This window comes from Camellia sinensis, chromosome 12, assembly GCF_055761805.1.
Source record: "Camellia sinensis isolate YWXY chromosome 12, ASM5576180v1, whole genome shotgun sequence".
Taxonomy (NCBI): domain Eukaryota; kingdom Viridiplantae; phylum Streptophyta; class Magnoliopsida; order Ericales; family Theaceae; genus Camellia; species Camellia sinensis.
The window spans coordinates 111,835,815-111,852,065 of record NC_138972.1 but is presented as its reverse complement, the minus strand read 5'-3'; the positions used below and the strand labels follow the sequence as shown (position 1 = coordinate 111,852,065).

The 16,251-nt window shown below is 32.9% G+C and overlaps 1 non-coding gene across 6 annotated transcripts; it reads left to right on the top strand.

The window, feature by feature from the left end:
• Positions 1-342: 342 nt before the first annotated feature.
• Positions 343-6,163, top strand: LOC114306606 (uncharacterized). 6 transcript variants are annotated; one of them, XR_014347034.1, is made up of 7 exons: positions 343-753; positions 950-1,149; positions 2,652-2,708; positions 3,337-3,516; positions 4,357-4,705; positions 5,096-5,154; positions 5,766-6,163. It is a non-coding gene; the product is annotated as an uncharacterized LOC114306606 (transcript). The 6 variants fall into 6 exon arrangements; XR_014347030.1 differs by having other exon boundaries at positions 3,292-3,516; XR_014347032.1 differs by having other exon boundaries at positions 3,292-3,516; positions 5,719-6,163.
• The last annotated feature ends 10,088 nt before the right edge of the window (positions 6,164-16,251 follow it).

Genomic DNA, 16,251 nt, shown 5'->3' with positions numbered 1-16,251 from the left:
AAATTATTCTGGACCTTTATTTTATGTCAAAACCTTCCTTAAGATGTTATCTTTCAACTAAAATTGGTTTCATCGAAAAACATCAAGCGGTTTGCAAGAAAATCAAATTTTCGTAACGGTCGATGGATCTGGACAGATTCTGGACAGCGCTGGAATATTTTCTAAATAATTTAAAATCTAGAAAAGAAATCCCATTTCTGAAAAGTGTTCTAGAGACTAGATCAAATTCTCTACGAACCATAGGGAGACCGATTCCGGTGGAAGATTTAAAATAGTCCTTTTATCTCAATCTTCATGTGATATTAAATCTGGAGACTGTGTTATGTATGGATGTTTTCACTACAGGAAAAAGTAGATATAACCACATTTTTTTTTGTGGCGTTTTTTGTAAATGTTGCTAAATCTATGAACCAATCTTTTAAATTCCCAGTGAACCGTGTACGGAACCGAGTATGTGTAAAACGACACAGTTTTGTGGGTTAAAATAAGAGTTTTTTTTTTTCTCCTCTTTTTATAAAGGCATCTGTACCAGGAAATCCAAATCTATCCAGAGATATTTCGATTTCGATTGATTGAGCAGAGACGCGACTTGAGAGAGAGAGAGAGAGAGATTGAGGCTTGATTCTTTGATTTCCATCGATTTTGATCTGGAAAATCTTGTTCTCATGCATATGATTTTTGAGGATTTCGGTTGATTAAGCTATCTTCGAGATTGTTCGTATCCCTCTGATCTAAATCGATCTAGGGCTCAAGGTAAGGGTTTTTTGATCTAGATTTGCTAAGTTCACTCAAGATCTGTAAAATCTCATGACTAAAACAATGATTTGGAGTATATTTAAGTTGATGTTTGGAAATTCATATGCATTTTTCCCCCCGATCTAGCTTATTTCTAGAATTTTTGCTTTTGTTGTGTTCTTCCTCTTCATTTGTGGTCTCTTGCTCTTTCTAGTCCATGCAATGGGATAAATGGAAAGCTCTTGTCATTCATGGCGATGTACTTTGTCTGGGGTTTCGAGTGCGGTGTCAGTGTCTCCGGACAAGCAGCGGCTAATATAATCGAGATGGGTCATAAGTAGAACTTAAAGATCTAGAGACCTAGATCTTTATTCTCAAATCTGCTATGCCTCCGATCAGATCTGCAAATATCAGGTCTAAATTCTATTTGTTACTCTCGTCTGGTTTTGATTGGATTTATGTTTAAGCCACAACACTATTTTGAGCAGTTGGAAAATGTGTTTTATTTTAGTTTTTGACACAGTTATATTTGTTGACAGTCCATTTAGTATTAGCAAGTACAGAGAAATGTGTTTTGAAATAGTTTAGAAAGGATTTTAAGATATATATATATATATATATATTCTGCAGCAGAAGAAGATGAAAAGGACTCCTTTGAGTTTGTTGAAAAGATTGTTTACTCTTTTGAGAAGAAGAACTGGTTTTGTAATACATAAGTTTGTCCATCTCTCTTACTTTATTGCAGGTTGTGTTTTGTAATAGGTGATTAGAATATTAAACATGTAAAATTACATATCCCTCCTCCAGCCCAGCCAGAGACCCACCCTGCCTCCCAAGATAGGTGATGCACTCATGCAAACCCTTGCTGGCTACAGTAGTCAAATTAAGAGATTTTTTTTAATGTTTATTTTATTACAGTAGTCAAATTGAGAGATTTTTTTTATATAATTTTTCCTAACATAATGTTATGACTAAGAATTAATTTTTTTAAAAATAAGTTATAAGAAATAAGATTTAGTTGTCCATATATAAATTACTCAATAACAATATTCAAATCAAAATAATTTTTTTCTTTCCTAATTTTCCCCTTTTTTTTTTCTTTCCTTATAGTTTACCACAAAGGAATAATTTCATCACCAAGTTCTCTCAAAAACCCTCCTTTCCTCTTCCTCTTAGTATTCAGCCTCATAAAGTTCTTTGCTTTCACCATCTTCTCTAGCCTACAAATCTATTGCAAAAGTAGTGCCTTTTCTTCAATTCTCAAAACTTTTCGAACCCCCCTAAAATCTGACCATTATAAACCTTTGACAGAGACAGATTGATATATCTGATTAAGATTTTGAGGATGGTGAAGATGACAATAGTTGGAGTGGATGTACACTTCTTTTGGCTTTGCTTGTTTCAGCTAAGTGTATCCTTGTTGAGGAGTGTCTTTGTGGGCCTAAGCCTTTTCAGTGTATTCCTAGTGGCTTGGGCTGTAAATTTTATTTTGTTAGGCTAGGCGTGTGCATATTTCTTGTTGACCTAGTTTTTCGGGTTGTGATAGGTGTTATCTAATATGTTATACATGCTAGGCATGTGTTACCCTTTAGAGAGGTGGTGCCTTCGGGCGTGTTCTAAGCTTTCATTGTATATCATATTTTTTTTGGTAATAAAATCACTTGACAAAAAAAGAAAAAGATAAAAAAGAAAAGTGGATTAGGTAGAAACCTAACACAACTTATGTGGCTGCCCTTAGACTCTAACTGGTTCTGACTTCTCATACTTAACAGCTCTAGTTTTTCCCACACTAGCAACGGCCCATAGGAGACTAATTACACTATATATATTTTTGTTTGGCACCAAACTTGTCCTTGCTATTGATATTTTTGGTCAGGCACATTTTTGCTATAATGTCTGTTTTCTCCCCAATGCAGTATGCAGGGACATCCTGGGATGAACTAAAACACGTAAGACAGGCTGTCGGATTCTTGGTATGTCCTCTTGGTTCTTTATCATGGTGCAATTCAGATGGTATGCCTTAGATACTTTTAATTTGCTCACTATTAATGGTTTCACTATTCTGGAACTAGTGTATACTGTTTGAGCCAAATTAATGTCTTTTTCTTAGTTTTCTCCTTTGAAATTAAGTTTTACTTTTCTAAACTTCTTAGATTGGTTAACCTCTTATTTTCTCTTTATTTAACAATAATCACATATATAAATTTTATAAGTATCCCTCAACAATGGTACCAAATATATATGATTCAAGGATACTGCAGAATTGTAACTTGTGTACCAAATATATATGATTCAAGGATACTGCAGAATTGTAGGTTTATAGAGTATGCACGCTTTACTGTGATGACAATTATAACACTCCAAGTGTATCCCCAGATGTGAGCTGAAAGAAATGACAATATAATCTTCTTCTTTAGAGCTTAAATTAAACTTCTTGTCGTGTAATTTGTTTTTTATGCTTGTTACCGTGCTGAGCTTTTTCTAAGAATTCTAATAGAAATTTTTCATATTTTTACAATTATACACTTGACCCATGTGGTCCTATTTACATAACAGTTGGAGATGGCGGAAACATAGAAACAACTGATGTTGATCATGCAGATGACAAATGTCCACACAGAATACTTACCAGAAATTGTAGTGGCATGTAGTGCTGGCAACTCAGGTCCAACTCCTTCAACTGTCACTAATGTGGCTCCATGGATCATCACTGTTGCTGCAAGTAGCATTGATAGAGTTTTTCCTTCACCCCTTGTGCTAGGAAATCAAATGAAAATTCAGGTAAAACTCTAATTTTACACACAATATATATATATATATATATATGACATTAGATCCTCTGTTCCTAGATCATTACATTGCCTTATCTCAAAGCACTTTCAACCATTATATCTATATGTGAAAATCTCAAGATTATGGAATCCTCAAGGCATAATCAAACGATTGGGATTGCATTGGGAAAGGAAAATGAGATTTGGGAATCCTCTAAGAGAAAAGATCCTTGACTGTATATTGGGCCATACATATATACAGACACACACATACATATGGCACTATTATTTTTTACCTAGGCCAAGCCTTCATTTACTAAATGACAAATTAAACCAATACCCTTGAAAAAACGTGTTTTGTTGCTTTAGTCTGCAATCTTAAATATATGATTGGATCTTCCAGACAGTGTCTACTTGGTACCTTTCATGCAAGCAATTGGAAGGAAACAATATTGTTTTGTTTTCTAAAAGAATAGAGTTTCCCCAAAACTCGCAGGGAGGATATAATTTGCAGAGTTTCAGTAAATACCAAGAAAAAGAAAACATTAAAATCTAATTATTGATGATTATCTGACATCCTTCACCAAAATGATATTATTTTGTTGCCAAATTTGTGAAGCTTTTCTTCTTGTTTAAGAAAACACTGAGAATTATAGCACAAATTACAGAGTTTGTTAAAAAAGCTAGGAATAATAATTTATTGCCAAATTTCTGAAAATGTTGAAGAAAAAAACTTTAGAAATAATCTTTCTTTATTGGAGTGACCATTCTCATTTTTGTGTTCACTTTCTTTGTTTTGGGGGTATACATACTAATGGCTTGATATCAAATATTTGATTGAATTTTTCAGAAATTGCCTCCCCGGTACCCTTTCACCAAAGCTTGTAAAAGGAAAGATTGTTGTCTGTTTGGGATTCAATGTCCAGAGTGCTATGGAGGTGAAAAGAGTAGGAGGTGTAGGTATCGTCCTAGTAAACATCTACGGGAGTGACAGTGGTATGCCCCTTGGAGCTCAATTACTTACAGGAACAACAGTAGGACTGAATGACATAGCTACAATTGTCAATTACACAAGGACTAATGTGAATCCAACGGCAACATTAATCCCAGGAACTACTATTTTGGGTAGTAAACCAGCACCATTCATGGCTCCCTTTACCTCATTGGGTCCAAATGGCCTTGAACCTAATATTATTAAGGTACCTAAGCTGTTATATTTGATTATTAATTTAATGTCACAAAGTCAAGCCTAACCTCCATAATTTGCCTCTTCTACGTGTGGGCGCTATGTATTTTTTGAGTCTAAGGCCCATTTCCCATACAAACATTGGACTAACTTGCTTAGACAACAAAGAGTCGTCACTTAATTTTTAAAGAGGAATTAAGAAACCTTTAAAGATAAAAACTAAGTTAAGAGTCTTTGCTTAGACAACAAAGACTCTTTTCACGCCCTCTGTCTCTCTGTTTTATAATTGTTTGACACTTTACATTTCTACACTTCCATATGATGTTTTTGTTGTTTACTCTTGTAAGTGGCAAACCTTGGTTAATGTTATGAACTCTTATGGACGCATCTTCATTTTATACAGATTACTGACAGGTGCGATTCTCGCTCATGAGTTAATGCGTGGGTGGTTACACCTTAAAGGTACTACATGAGTTCCTTCTGTTACTTTTCCTTTTTTCTTTGATTGAGGGTCATAGAAAACATGTTGATGCATGACAAGAACATTAGAGCAACTTCATTGATGTAGTATTTAGGTGTAGCAGTACTAAAGAAGCACAACACAACGTAAAACACTCCGACAATGTAGAATATGGTCTGCTAAAATAGCACATATTTTATACTACACCAGTGGAGCAATTTACAAAGAGACGTCTCACCTACCACCTTGCCCTCTCTACAGATTTGAAGAATTAATATTGTGACTGCTAAAGAAAATCTTTTAACTGAATGCCATCAATAGCTCATATTGAATGCTAGTGACAGTGATTGACTGATTTTATTTTATCTTTCCTTCTCGACACTTGTTTGAATGAAATAAACCATTCTATGATTTTACTTCATAGGTTGATATTCATTCTTGGTAAAAACTATCAATTATGTACCCGCAGACTGTATGTTCCTTTCTTCTTTGTTTGTTTGAGGTTCATTTAAAATTTAGGTCTATAGTGCTCTATTCTGACCAGTGATTTGTAAATTGATTAGTAGGATCGACATTTGAGAAAATGATATTTTTTCTTCTGTCTCTCCAAAAGTCATATTCTAGGTAATTGTTGCTTCTGGAGCTGTGAAGCATGAGGACCTTGTTGAGCAAGTGAAGAAGTTGTTTACCAAATTGTCATCGGATCCAACCACAACTTCTGAATTAGTTGCCAAAGGGCCAGCAATTTTTTCAGGATTTTTTGTGTTAAAATCCTTTGATTTTTTATTTCTCTTATTTTTTCTTTTTTTCCTTGGATCTGACCGTGGGTGTTTTGGTTCACTTCTTATTTTTTGTATTAAATGGGGGAGTGGTGAGAGAGAGAGGAGGGTAATGTTATTTTGTGGCTTTGTATATAAGGTTGTAATTTTTTGATTGAGAATTGTGAATTCAATTTTTGGATATGTTATTTTGTGGGAAAATTAATGCTATATTTGTTATTTTGGGGGAAAAGTAATGCTATATTTGTTATTTGAATGGGAGTGTTATTATTTTATATTAGTGTTATTTAGTTTTATTAGTTTTATTATTAATGTTCTTTTAGTTCAATCACATAAAATTAGCACAATTTCAAAACCAAAAAAAAAAAAAAAAAAAAAAAAAAAAAAGATAAGACGGCGTTTTTAAAATGCCACTATAACGGTTGGAATTTTTAAAATTAAAAAAGCCTATGAAGGCGTTTTAAAAACGTCGCTAAAATCATGGTGACGTGACAATATTGTTAGGGCAGGACATTTGGCGGCGTTTTTAAAAACGCCGCCTATACTAATACAACGACGTTTTCCAAACGCCATAAACTTATAGCGACGGCCGCGTCGTCGGCGTTTGGTAGTAAACGTCACAAAAAAAATTAGCGACGTTTTTTGTACTTATAGCGGCGTTTATTAAACGCCGCTAAAAGCTTAATTTCCAGCAGTGTTTATGCCCTTGAATTCATGGAATTGCCTACTTACATATGAGCGTATCTTGGCATGTTATTATGTGTATTATGGTTATGTTATTTATCTTCCTCGCTTTATGGATGCATGCCTATGTGGATATTATTGTCTCGTAAGTTGGATTAACTTGATTTAAAACATTTAATTTATCGAGAAACCTAATTGGGAGGGTATTGGGTTTTCGAACACTTGAATAATGAAAAGATGAGAAGTGTGATATATGGATTGTTGGGATGTGTTCCCTATTTGAAAATTAAAGCCTTGCGCAAGTGATTTTTTGGAACCCTTGAACGGAGCGGTTGTATTCGGACCCTAGGTGGTTTGGTGTAAGGAGGGATTTGGGCAAGACCCTATTTTACCGTCTCTTTTGAAGCCCTGCGGTTGGCGCTACGCGGTACATAACCGTTGGTAGGCATCCGAGGTTAGTTCTGCAACAAAGCAGCAAAAGAGGGGGCATACCGAATAATCCGCGTCCGATTCTTATGGTTGGGAGGACGAAATCTCTTCTGGGGATTTCTAGTTTGCTAACATCTAACTTAACCTTTCATTTATTTATTGAAGTATCATGCTTTATTACTTGATGTTATAATCGTGATTGTGTATTGGACTGAGAAAAAGGGGTAGGGTGTGTGTGTGTTTACTGGGCATTCAAAACTCACGGCGTATCATGCCAAGTGACGAAGCAGAACTCATAGTTGGAGAATACGAACCTGAAAATTTTGAAGACTTTTGGCTATCCTAGAAAGAAAAATTTAATTAGAAGTTTCTTTTGGATGTTTTGTAAAGACTCATTGGTAGACTTAAGCTTTCTTTTGGGATGTAATGTATTGTTACCATCTTTTGAATTATATACATATTGTGGTTGTTATGAATTTATATTCTATGTATGAACCTTATCGTTACTTATGAGACCTTGTGTCAATACCTTTTAAGATCTGTCGAAAGAGTAGTGCGCTGCCTAAGAAAGCTGGACTTAGAAGGGAGGCTAATTTGACTCCTCCGGCGATCTGGGATCTTACTTGGCTATTGACCATAGGACTCATTAGTGACTCTCCCTTGACTGCAACCAATAATATAAAACCGGGGCGTCACACTTTCAGTATTTAAAACAGTCATTTAGACAGTATATCAGTTATTCGATCATAGCAGTCATAAGTGGTACATCCAATAGCAAACAGTACAATAGGTCTTAACAGACCGAATAGTTGATGGCCATCATATCAGTAAACAGTAATGGTTCCAAACATGGGAACCGACAGAGATCTCTGTGACAGTAGCAGTACAGTACAGTATCAGTAACAGTAAATTGCTATGGATGCCATGAATACAGTTCGCAAATAGGACAAGCATTCATTCAGTAAGAAATATCATTTCAGAAAGCAGTACAGTGATCATTCAGAAAATATTCATGATTGAATATATCTTTACAACATTGTTACTCACAGAGTTCTGGGTTACAGATAGGCTAGTGAGCGTCCTCGAATGCCAACCCTACACAGTTACAGAACGAACACACACTAAGTTACACACTTGGGGATCAATGACTTAGTCCCTATCTTGACTCGGTGTGGTTCTACATCAATATCCTCATTAAGATGCCTTAAACAAGGTCTAGGAATGCCTAGGATGAAATGAGGATGCAAAGATGTACTTTAAAACACTTTTCAAAATTTTCAGAAAACAGGGGCCTCGCTCGAGCGTGGCTTTCTACGCTCGAGCGAACATGCAGACAAAGGATCTCCGCTCGAGTGTTACTTTCCTCGCTCGAGCAGACTATAAAAGTACTGGATGCATGAAATTCACGTTCGACAGGCGCTCGAGCCCCGCTCGAGCGTGAGACACAAGTCCTCGCTCGAGCGTGCATTCCCTCGCTCGAGTGGACTGTAAACACATGCAAAGTACTGGATACACGCATTTCACGCTCGAGCGTTACTTTTCCTGCTCGAGCGGACTGCATGAACTCAGAGTGTACGCTCGAGCGTGAAGTTCCTCGCTCGAGCGTGGATCCAAAATCTGGAATTTTCAGATTTGTCTCCAAGCATGAAACGCAACATTTAAAGCATCAAAATTGATCATTTTGGGCTAATTTTCTGGAAAACACTTAAAAACTCATATTATGACATGTTTCAAAGATCAATTTGCAAAATCAAAGCCCAAAGGTAGTTCAATTGAACCCATTTTCAACAAAACTTCATGAGCATGATGAACATAAGACATGCAAGTGTTTAATCAACTTTCAAAGCTTCAAATACTTGATCAAATGAGCCAATCCTTTCAAAAACACGATGAATTCATGAACTATAATCAAGATATGGACATGCATGTAGCAATTTCCATGAAAACAACCTCAAAATGCTAGAACATGTACATGCATGTATGATTTAAGCTTCAATTCAACATTTTGAACCAATTCTAGACTCTAATCACCAAACTTCCATGAAATATGCAAGATACAACTTAAATACAAGTTCAAGAAGATGATTATCCTACCTTAGGTCCTCAATTTCAAGTCTAGAAGCTCAATTGTGCAATCTACTCTTCAATTCTTCAAGTTCTCCAAGTAATTCTCTAGATGAAGCAACTCTCTCTCAAGTCTCTCTCTCTCACTCGGTTATGGGTCTCAAATGGCTGAGGAAATGTGTTTGAATAAGTCTCAATGTGCCTTAGTAAGTGGCCCACTAAGTGGCAAAATGGTAGTTTAATCAAACTAATGTAATTTAACATTATTTAATTCAATTTAATCATACGAAATCAAATTTCAATTAAACATGCCATAAAATCACATAAATTCTAATTAGCATAAAACACTAATCAATTTCAGATTCGGGCACCGATAAGGCCTTCAATTTGCAGTTTAACACATAAAACGTGAACAAATCATTCAACAGTCAAACAGATAGATTTGTATTTAAACTAATACATTCAATCAATCAATTCAGAATGTCAGTCAAATCAGTTACTTAATCATATTCAGTCACAGTTTAGCACTAATCAGTGGTGAGGGTTGTCACAGCTTCCCTCAGTATAAGACCTCTCTGTTCTCGTTCTCTCTGACCTAGAGTAACGAGTCCTGAAAGTTCTTAACTGAGTGTCACCTGTTTTCAGGATCCTACTCTCTGCTTGTGATGGTGTGGTATGCCTACCATGATCTTTCGAGTGGCGAGGGGGCGTGTTGCTTTTGCGCCCCTCTCCTGTCGCCACCCATTTACCTTTGATCTAGCGCTTCATAGACTCTATGTCTGCCGCCATCTTCCTTAGTAACTCGTCTTGTTCCTTGACGCGATCCTCCAGAACTTGAGGATCCATCCTCCGCCTCTGTCTTTCAGGACTTTGAGAGCGATGGGGGCTGTTAGCCCGCCTTCCCCTGGCATCCCTCCGGGGGTTCTGTCGCTGGGGCTCTAAATCCGTCATGGGAAGGATAGAAGGCAAACCTTCGCACCTCCCACCCCCCTCTGGGGTTTGTCCGTCGATAGCGGACTGTGGCAAATCTTCATTATGCGCCATTACTTCTAATTAGAGAGGAAAAACTTGATCAAGAGGTTTTGTTCTTTTTGGTCTTCCCACAGACGACGCCAATTGTACGAGCAAGAAATAATCTTCTCTTATAATCCTGTTGATCAAGTCTGCGCTCTTCCAAACATTGTCGCTTTACTCTCTAAAAACAAAAACGTGAGCTAGCCAGCGGGTATGTGCCGGATACCTCTCCGATACCTAAGTCAGCAAAATAGACAAATAGACAAAAGCTCTGTGTATTCGAGAATCAAAGTTGTGTTACCTCTCCATAGGTGATGTTATGAGCTTTTATAAGTTCCGCGTGGCACAATCCTAGTAGGACTCTTATTCCTCCATGTAGAGTCCTCATAGGAATCACACTCCTGAAAGATAATACTTATCTTTCAACACCTCCTTCACTGCTTAAACCAAGTGAGATAGTTTTACCTCAATAGTATGACAAAACGACCGGGCTAACAATACTTCTTTGTCATGCTCAAACCAGCACCTTCACATGCAACTCATAGCTCGGCCTTTGTTCACCAATACCTCAGTTGTGTCCGTTAAAGACTAAGCTAAATACAACAAGCCCTGACCGAACTAACCATAGCAAGGTCAACCTTAAGAAGCCATAATACCTCGGTCCAAAACACTGTGGCTGATATAATTACCACTCCGACCAAGGTGGCTGAGTTAACTGCAAGGCTCCATTTGGACCGAGCTAACTACAAGGCCCTTTTACTCAGCCTTTCTTACCGTGGCCCACAGAACGGCCCATTACCCAGCTAGGCCCAATTTACTTATAAATTATCCTCTCATATATGCTTGTAAAAAATCATGTTGATCGGATATCGATAGCTATCTGATCGTATTAGTTTTTTGTCAACCGTTAACTATAACACCATCTATTTTTTATATAAAACCGATTTGATTATGTAGTTAGCGATATCCAATCAATGTGAATTTTTACAGGCATATAGTACTCGACGAGTTTTACACATTAAAACGATTCAGATTATCAAAACGGGGCCCGTTATGGGCCCCCACGGGCTGAACAGCACAGTGCTGTTTATGCACTCCGCCTATGCAATTTTTCCAAAAAAGTCAACAAAGTCTGTGAGAAGACAGGCACCTGTAATAATTAAGTGTCAAATTAATTTTTTTTATATTTTTTTTGTGAATAATGATAACTTTTTGAGTAATTTTTTGATTTTTTTCATATATCCCAAACCAAGCCTTACTTTTTGTGGGTAAAAAAAAATTTGAGCTAACATTTGACTTTTCTAGCAATTGATAGACGACTGGTTAACTTTTTGATATTTAGGTCTCATTCGTCAATTATACATTTTAGTTAAAATGTCAAAAATTATTATAAATTATTACATTATTTTTTATTTATTTATTTATCTTTTCATATAAAATCAAAATATTACTAAAATAACTTATTCCTATATGAGTCGTTAGTTGCCAAATGCCCACTTAATTTATCATATGATGTGTGGTCACTAAAGTAGTAATAAACATAAATAGTATGACCTACTCTGCCAATACACTTATGACAAATGAGGTGATAACTCCAAAAAAAATAATAAAAATAAAAATAAAAATAAATAAAAATAAAAATCTATAATGCACACTCCTAAAAAATATAGACGTCGCAAGAAATTTATAATTTTTTATAATAAAACTTTGAATATTTATCATGCATTGTGGTTAAAATTGTGCAAAATATCATCAAATTCGTTAAAATCACATCGATTCGCATCTATTCACACCGTTTTAACCGCTAATCGCGGTTTAAATTTTAAAATTTATAATCCGTCAATCAAATCGGTCCGCTCCGCTATAGTTAATACATGTATATTTTTTAACTTCCAATAAAATATCAATGTAAAAATGAATATGAGAGAGATTTAAGATATGAAATTTATTACAAATTAGTGGTTATATATACGAAACATATTATGTAAAATTACTTTGTGTTATATATCTAAAAAATATTATACAAATTAGCGTTATATGTTATGCAAATGTATGATAATTAGTTAGAATATTCTTTAATCTACTAATCCGTCAAAAACAGTCCAAATCACAACTTGTCAATCCGTTAATCCGCCAACCCGCTATTCGATTTGTAAATTTACTCTCAAACCGTCCGAACCACACCGCACACCCCCAATTGTGGCACACGATAAAGTTACCAATAGGAAAAATTATGATGTAAACTCTAAGTTAAGAATGGTAAGATTATGACCCTTTGTAATTTTTATTATGAAATTTTATAATTATTTTTTTTTATGATTTAAATCATAAAATTTAATTAAAAATTATGAAAAATACATTATATACACCCTATTAAGAGTCTGTTTGGGAAGGAGATCTCAGGTTAAATTAACTACATGTGGACAAAAGAGGCTTTTCTAGCCACATGCGGACAAAAACTAAAAATGATCTTGGCAACAACCAATGCCAAAGTAGATTTACGAAACTATCCCCATGAAAGAGGGGCATGCGTCAGCACCCACAAAAAAGTAAAAAAAAAAAAAAACATTTTTCCAAAAAACACCTTCTCCCAAAAAAAAAACAAAGAAAGTTGAAAAGAAAAAATTAATTTTTTTTTGTTTTTTGTTAAAATATTTTGTGAAAATAAATTCAAACTCTATTTTATAAAAATAGTTTTAAATATTTTAATTTTTTTGTTATGTATTTGGTTATGATTTCAGTGTAGAGTTCTGAAAGTAGCATGTAATTTCAAGTTATGTGTTTGGTTATGAGTTTTAAAAATAATTTATTAATTGAGTTTTATTTTATGTGTTTAGTTACGATTTGAGTGTAGAGTTGTTTTTAAATTTAAAATATTAATATTTTAAATTATTTAAATTTTTTGAATATTTAAATTATTTAAATTTTTTTGTTAAAATAATTTTTTGAATATTTAAATTTTTTAAATTTTTACGATTTAATTTTTTGAATATTTATTTAAATTTTTTACTTATTAAATTTATTAGATTATTTACATTATTTAAATATTTAAAATAAAATTAAAAGTAAATTTTAAATTAAATTAAAATTAAAATTAAAATTAAATTATTTAAAGTACACAGGACAATAAAATAAAACCTCACTTTTTATCACGTCTTTCACAGAAAATGAAAAAAAAATTAATTTTAAAAATGAAAATTGAAAAACACATGAAAAAAACAAACATCATTTTTTATCATGTGTCACGGCAATATATCATTTTTGACATCATTTTAAATAAATGGCATGAAAAAACGTTTTTCCAAAAAACCAAACAAAGTAAAAAATAAAGAATAAAAAATTAAAAACATAAAATAGCAGTTGCCACATAATTTAAAAATAATGAAAACACATGAAAAATCATTTTTGAAAACAAAAAATAGATTAATGTATACAAATAAAAAAAAAATTTGTAAAGCGTAAATGAAAAAAAAAAAAGAACCACAAAAATAAGTCACATCACACAAAAAAAAAACAAAAATAAGTCTCATCACACAAAAAAAAAACAAAAAAACAAAAAAAAATGCCAAACAAATTAATGTATACAAATAAAAAAAAATTACAAAAACGTAAATTAAAAAAAAAAGAACTACAAAAATACGTCTCATCCAAAAAAAAAGAAAAAAAATCCAAAAAAAGAATCTAGCATTTGCCACGTAATAAATTAATGTATAAATAAATAAATTAAATAATGTGTACAAATAAAAAAATGACAAAAACGTAAATTAAAAAAAACTCATCCAAAAATACGCCTCATTCAAAAACATTTCAAAAAAAAAAAAAAAACTTAAATTACCATTCGCCACGTAATTTACAAATAAATAAAACACATGAAAACTCATTTTTGAAAAATAAAAGAAGTTATTGTATACCAATAAAAATAAATGAGGGGAAAAATGTAAATTAAATAACAAGAACTAATTAATGTATAAAAAAATAAAAATGACAAAAACATAATTTTTTTTTTTTTTAAAAAAAAGAAAACATCAAAATCGACCAAATCCGAACCCAAAAAAAAAAAAAACAAACAAACAAACAAAATTATCCAAATTCGGTCCTCCACGGAGGCTGACGTGGAGGACCACTTTCATTGCCTCACAGGTACAAGTTGAACATGAAGGGCAGTTTGATAATTTAACAGTAAGACACATCACCAAAAAGTCAAAAATTCAAAAAAAGTCAAAAAGTCCTTCCCAAACCAAGCTTTTTAGTCCCAGGCTAAAATAGCCCAAAAAGCCAAGCCACTTTCCAAACGAAGGCTAAAGTGCACATCGTAATTTCTATCTAAATCATATAAGGTAAATTACACTTTGTCTATTTATATTTGGTTATTTTCTCACTTTTTTCCCATGTTGGCCTTCATGTTTCAATTTTTTTTTTCAATTTACTTCAAAAACTAACTTATATCTAAAATTACATAGAAAATGATACATTGACAATTACGTAACATAAAAATATTTTATTATATATGACTTATACTTTGAACACAAATTCATATCCCAAAATAATATATCTTTTATATAATGTGACAGTCAAAATGATATTTTTATTTAATTTTGAATCAAAGTTAATTTTATGTAAATTTAAAAAAAAAAGTTAAAAGTAAAAATTAAAAAAAAAAAATTCAAAAGTTAAAACTAAAAAAATTCCAAACATAAAAGCGGGCATATTATATTTTACCCATAATGATTATATTTATATAATTGTGGGTTCGTTTGGGAAGTGGATTGACTTTTTAACTATTTTAATCTGGAGTTAAAAAGTCTCAGGAAATACTTTTTTGAATGTTTTGAGAGAAATAATAATATAATGATTATGAATTGAATATGATTTTATCTTATTGAGTTAAAAAATCTATTTTATTTTTTTGTGATTAAAATAACCCTAAACCTATCCCAACCCATCTTCTCAAACGAAACTTGTAAGTTTGTCCAGATGGATGAGACCTGAAATTTGAGAGTTTGTTTATTCAAGGTCTCAAATTAACTTGTTTTAGGTTTCGTTTGGGAAGTGGGTTGGTTTTTTTGACTATTTTAACTTGGGTTTAAAAAGTTGGTTTGAGAAGAACTTTTTAATTTTTTTTTGTAAGAGAAGAGTGTAATGATTATGGATCAGATGTGATGTTTTGTTTTTTATGGCTAAAATAACCTATTTTATCTTTTGTGACTAAAATAACCAAAAAAGTTCCAAATCTATCTTCCCAAACGGAGCCTAAAAAATTTGTTCATATTATAAGGACTTAAAATTCATTTGGGGTTGTTTGGGGTGTCCTAAATAAGTATAATTTGTGTCCTTTTAGACTAAAAAATTGAGAAAAAAAATATGAATATTTAGATTAACTTTTGACTTTTTATGAAAAAATGTGTATTAAAAAATTGTATAAATTAGTGTGTAAGGGAAAATTAAGATTAGGAGTTATGCAGCCGTAATTTTTGACTTTTGATAAATATTGATAACTTTTTAACTTTTTGAGTAACTTTTTTAATTTTTTTTCAACTTGTCAAACTTGACATTAGCAACATCATAAACAAACTATTTATTTATTAATTTATTGATATTATATTATCTCTTTATTTTTTTAATAAAAAAATTATTTTTTAAGTTATACCTAAAATAAGTTGGTGTGTACTCATACCTACTTAGTATTAAAAAAAAAATTATTATACATTGCTCAAAAACGTTACTATATTCTGTTTTTCTCCAAGGGAATATGCTGTGCGAACGAGGTTTCTTTAGCCTCCGTTTGGGAAGTGGGTTGGCTTTTTGACTTTTTGGTTTTTTTGGCTATTTTAGCCTGGGCTTAAAAGCTTGGTTTGGGAAGGACTTTTTGGCTTTTTGACTTTTTTGAATTTTTTTGTGAGAGAAGAATGTAATGATTATGGGTTGGATGTGATGTTTTGTTTGTTATGGCTAAAATAGCCTATTTTGTCTTTTGTGGCTAAAATAGCCAAAAAAGCCCAAAAACCAATTTGCCAAACAGAGGCTTAGAGAAGTAGGTTGATTTTTTGATTTTTTAATTTTTTTTGACTATTTTAACCTGAGCTAAAAAACTTAATTTGAGAATGACTTTTTGATTTTTTAACTTTTTTT